We start from the raw sequence: 6,266 nt of genomic DNA on the forward strand, positions 1-6,266 counted from the left end.
ACATGATCCTTCAGAAATCATATATTGATTAATAATAATAAAATAAAAAAATATTCCAAAATTTTGACCAGTACGTAACCTTAATATATTAGTGACTCGGTGTGCCTTTTATCCATCCAATATGATATTCCATAGGTAAACAGATCTTTTGGGGTCTTTACTTTCTGTTATTGTTTTCCAGAGACCCTGGCATGATTTCAACTTCATTAGAGTGCCTTTTTGTCTCAGGTTATATAACACAGCATCAGTAAATAATGTTTGGACATTTCTAGCACCTTGTGTTCCACATGTTTAATTCATGAAAAAGTTTCTTACTGGAATTTTTTTGCTGAGGACAAAGCAGTTGCTAAGCTCAGGCCTTCACCCACACAGAAATGCGCTAACTGTTCTGCGGCCCTCCACTGGAGACTCTCTCAACATGCAAGAGCGTACCTCTGGTCTGCCCAGCTTTATAACACTGTTTTGGCCTGTTGCTAGAAAACCGTCATTATGTGTTGTGAGGACTAAAGCCTCTGTGGACCATGGATAAAGAAGAAGAAAATGGGAGCTGGATCCAGCAGGCATGCGACGATGTTTTAACCCCTCTCTTCGATCAAGATTGTAGAGTTGGCACAAATGGATCAAAGTGTCATTGAAAAAAAAGGAGTATTCACAGGATTCTCCTTCTATCCCAGGCAAGCACAGGTGTTTTGCACGGTGTTTATTGTTAGCATGGCCAAGCATATGATGCTAGCTATAGGTTAGATACCCTAATTGATTTGGTGTCAATTTCAGATTCATTACAAAACCTGAGAGGCACTGATCACATTAAGTTGTATTTGTGATGGCACAGTTTAGTTTGCATGCATTTTATTGATAAATACGTAAACTATTACTCATTTAGCTGGCTTATGCTGACAGGCTTGCATAACACAACTACACTTCCCATAATTCTCTTTGGTGGCATAAGAATGATAAAATAGACAAGCAAGCAATCAAAAACGCGGCAGATGTCGAAAATCATATTAACAGTATAGCATTCGTCTCAAAAGAATCAGTCCAAACTTTAATATACTGAATAAACTATACTGTTCGAAAGTTTGGGGTCAGTAATATTTACAAAAAATTTTTTTTAATACTTTTATCCAGCAAGGATGCATTAAACTGATCAAAAGTGACTGTAAAAAAAAATATTATTTAAATGCTGTTCTTTTGAACTTTGTTCATCCATGAAAAATGTCAGTTTCAACAATAACAAAAAAAAGTATTAAGCAAAACAACTTGTTTTCAACATTGATAATAATATTTATCAGAAATGTTTCTTGAACATCAAATAAGCATATTAGAATGATGTGACACTAAATCAGCTTTGCCAACACAGGAATAAATTACATTTTAAAATATATACAAACTGAAAACAGTTCTTTTCAATTGTAACAATATTTCACTATATTGCTGTTTTTGCTGTATTTTTGATCATATAAATGCAGGCTTTGTGAGTATGAGATTTCATAAAAAAAAAGTACCAACCTGCAAACTTTTGAACAGTAGTGTATTTGCTTTTTATTTTGTAGCAAGGGATAACTGGATAACAAAACCATGATCTTTTTTTGATCATTTGAGAATATTTCACCTGAGGTTACGTTTACACGACAACGATGTACTAAAACCTTTTTTTTTCATTTGCGTTTTTCGCACACTAATCACACCATTGCCAAAAGGATCCGCGAATACGACTAAAAACGCTGTATTCTGCTGTCAGGCCAGTAGTTGGCGATGTCACTTGTAAAGAAACACTATGCGCTTATAGACTGAACACGTAATACGCATGCGCATGACATCACCCTTTTTACAAATTAGCGTTTTTGTAGTTTGGAGACGATAATCGTATTATTTCAGCCCGTTCTCATCCTTTGGCGTCGTACATGTGACGCTTTGTACATTTCGTTGAAATCTTACGCACATGGCATCCTTTAGCATCAATATGTGACGCAGAACCCAAGGCGTCATACAGGTGACGCTCGTCTAAATCAAACGCACATGGCATCATTTAGCGTGAATATGAGACGCAGATCCCAAGGCGTCATAACCGTACCCTACCCCAGACCTAAACCTACCCATAACAGTGCGTGTTATATTGACGCTAAAGGATGCCATGTGCGTAAGATTTCGACGAAATGTCATATGGCGTCACCTACATGACGCCAAAGGATGAGAATGCGTTGATTATTTTTAAAAAAGTGCACTTTGAAAGCCGTTTTCAAAAGTTTGCATTTTCAGGACCCCAAATAGCCACTGTCAATTAGACGAATGGCCAAAACACATAAAAAGTGTTACGTTTTTAGTTGAAAACTGGCCCCATGACACGAATGTTAATTCCTGGTGTAAATAGAGCCAGAAACTGGCCTTTTCTCAAACAAAATGTATTTCAAACCCCCCTCATCATCATCACCTCAGCTTCATCTGCTGATCCTAATCTGGATCATCATGAGTCATGTGGGAAATATCTTACACCTGATGAGTTGAGATTATTGAGAACTGAGGCAAAACCACAGGAATAGTGTTAAACATCTCCCAAGGCATTTAACCCAACCAATAGTTAAAGTAATGTGAATGATGCATGTCTAATTAAGGACTTCATTGTGCTTTGAGGCATATACAAATCTCTAAAATAACTAAATGATGATATTATCAGACACATGTGTATTCATTCTGTAATCAAGTGTAAACCTCTGCAGCTCACAGGACACAAATCAAGTAATGATGTTACTTGAAGAAGACAGTTGGTTACTTCATAAAATAATCTTGATTAGGATAGAATGCGCATGATAAACATTAGTCTAAACCAAAACAATATCAAGCTTTAATTTAAAGTAAACATCGCTAAACTGAGTACTGCTCCTCTATTAATACTGAATCATAGACATTAAGTTATTGTTTGGCTGTTTTACATCAGTTTAAAGACCGGGACCTCGTTGGTGTTTTTTTTTTTGCTGTGATCAGAGCCGATAAGATCAGATAGCATTTAGTTTATTATGTTTTGTCATGTGAAAAGATCTTTAACAACAGAGCGTAGTGAACTTGAAGGAGTTAAGCGTACAGGAACGGCTTCACACCCTTGGTCTGACAACAGAAGACGTCTTTAAAGAGCTTTTTGAAGTTATTTGTTCTTGTCTTGCGCATTCGTGAAGCAAGATATCCAGTTACTTTGGTCAAAATCTGAGAACAACAATCCCTGTGAAGTCAGGCCAAGGGTCTCTGAATTTCCCAATAGTTGGCAATAACACCTTAGCTTACTTTGGCAGTGGTGGGTGGAATGTCTTGCCATAGGGATAAAGATGATTACATGATATGAATAGGTATATGTACACTTACGTTCAAATGTTGGGGGTCGGTAAGATTTAAAAAAAAAAAAAAAAAGTCTCTTATGTTCTCCAAGGCTGAATTTAAATGATACAATTACAGTAAAAATGATAATATTGTAAATTATTATTAATGTCAGGTATTCTTTTGATGGCATGGCTTAAATTTCAGCATCATTACTTCAGTGTCACATGAAGATTTTCTGCTCACGAGACATTTCTGATTATTATCAAAGTTGTCAGTTTTGCTGCTTAATATTTTTGTGGAAACTTTTTTTCCAGGATTCTTGGATAAATAGAAAGCTCAAAAGAACAGCATATATTTGAAATAGATTTTTTTTTGTATTTACTGTCACTTTTGATCAATTGAATGCAACCTTTCAGAATAAAAGTATTACATTCTTTCTTTCAAAAAAGTCTTACTGACTAACTCTAACTTTTGAACAGTAGTCTTTAAATTTTGTTCAGCTGAGAATTCGAAGTTCATTTCCACCTCAAGAGTAAAAGGAATGTTTTATCTTATTGCCGTTTTAAATCTCCCAATTGCAACTTTTTTTTCTCACAATTGTGACTATTTCTTGTAATTCTTACTTTATTTCTCCTAATTGCAACTTCATAATTCGAAAAAGCAACATTTTTTTTGCAATTGCTGCTTTTAAAGGTTTGGCTTTCATAGAAATCAGATATGAGATGTACCAGTACGATTCCCAGTCCAGAATAGATTGTAAAGGTTTGTTTTTAAAGGTATACGTAGATAAGGATCATAAGCACATCTGAAATGTTTCCACTTTTGCTTCATTCAATAAGCTAAACCTCAATGATCAGCTATTGCAGCTTTGATTCATAATCTGTAACGGAATGTGTAAGTGCGTATAACCGTTTCTTTAATCTGCTTTTTTAGCCTCCTGAGATGATGGACGATGATGATGCGTAATCGCATTAATCGTGTGAGTTCAGCAAATTGCTTCCAGAGCAATATTCAGCATAAACCCACATTTATCCCAGTAAAGCTGGAACAGGAAACAACAGATGTGGTTAAGGCCTGGTAGAGTTGTTGTCTAATATATGTCTGAATGCTTAGGTGGTCTATCTTATTCAGTAATGGGAGTTTAAGATTAGTAAATCCCACTTAAATGCAGCAAGAAACGGCAGCAAAGTGCGTCCCGCAGAGTGATGCTGTCGACTCTTGGGGAAAGGAAAGTTTATCTTTTTTTATTGAGGCTATCATTGGAATTGTATCAGGCCACACAAAAAGAGCACTTAATGCCTTTGTACAGGCCCTAGCAAACATAAGGCATTTATTAATATGGATTCCAAATGATTAACAGGGCAGTGCTGAAGAAGGCGGTCTGGGTTTAGTTGGGAGCTGGAGGAGGGAACGGGAACATCAATCCGTTTCCCTTCTCCCCCCGAAGGCTCTGTGGCAGGTGGTTCACATTTTATGCAGCATATAATCGAATAATAATAATAACAACACAAATTCAGTATGAAATGGAAAATTCATCCTGGGAACACAAGGTTCCAACATTATTCCATCCTTGAATGAACCTCTTGACACCATGTACGTCAGGTGAGGGTTGGTATGAAAGGGTTCATGGGTAATAAATCCCAACACTGTTTTATAGCTGACATGTAACTTTGCTCTTTTTAGGACTGTGCTTAAATATAATCAAAAGTGTTCCTATCTTATCATTTTCCTTTTTTTAATCCTTTTTCACATTTTGGGGTTAATTTGGCATTTCAGAAGTTGGTCTATTGTTACTCTGACGAGAGGGAAGTATTGTGCTTATTGTAATGAACTTTAAAGATTTTCTGAGCATGTGTTATAAATGTAGAATTAACAAAAACTGGACTGGAGCATAAAGGAAAAGGAATGGATTGAATAAATTAACTGCCAACCAATGTATTTCTTTTTTAGACCCAGTTTAAACCCCTGGCAACAGTGGATTTGTATGGAATTCCAAAGTTGACAGAATAATAAATGAATAAATACATAGAAGAGATGTTAAAAAAAGGAAGAAAGAAATACATCAATAAATATACCAATAATTGTTTAGTTATTTTTTGGCTTTTTTTATTTTTTTTATTTCTTGGTATATTTATGGTTTTTTTTGTAAAAAATTTTTTTACATTTCTTCATATATATATATTTATGTATTATTTTGTCAGCTTTGGAATTCCATACAATTGGGGGCATTTGAATATAGAATATGATTGGTTGTGAAATATGGAGTGGTATATTTCTATGGCAATATTGCTTCTTTTAAATGTTGAGAAACGTTTAAGGGTACATTGTAGTATACCATTCAAATTTCCTTTTTTTCTGGTAATTTTGTTGTTGTCAAAACTACTTTTAATGGAAGTCTAAGAATAGCACAGTTTTACGAATTCCCATCATATGCACAAAATTCATATGAAATTATGTATTGTTCAGAGTGCATATGTGTGTGTGTGTGTTTTTTTTTTTTTGGCCTTACATGAAATAAGCAAGGGCCCAATAAAAGAACCTGGTGTTCTCTTGTAAAATTGTGAATAGCTCAATAATTAATCATTGAATCAATTTTATTATGCCCACTGCATTTTACAGCTCAGAGTCTGGATGTATTTGCAGTTACTGGAATCAAAGTTTTATTGCAGAGCCAACATACTGTTCCGGTTGTTTCAAAAAAATGCCTTGGTACCTTGTAGGCATTATACAACAACATATTAACAGCAATAGTGAGACAATTAAAGCCCATGTGTTCAATTTTTTCAGGTTAGCAATATTTTTTTAAATGTTCTTAATGATCTGCTGTTGTTGGATTTTTTACACTGCAACAAAACATTTTTTTTCCAGTGATAATATCATATTTTGAACAAAACATTTACCTGAAAAGCAAAATTGCATTAGTTAGCTTTATACAAGCAAATATTATTTGCCAATGT

The sequence above is a fragment of the Siphateles boraxobius genome, unplaced genomic scaffold (genome assembly GCF_051911475.1).
Source record: "Siphateles boraxobius isolate OS27281-9 unplaced genomic scaffold, OSU_SipBor_1 105, whole genome shotgun sequence".
Classification (NCBI taxonomy): Eukaryota; Metazoa; Chordata; class Actinopteri; order Cypriniformes; family Leuciscidae; genus Siphateles; species Siphateles boraxobius.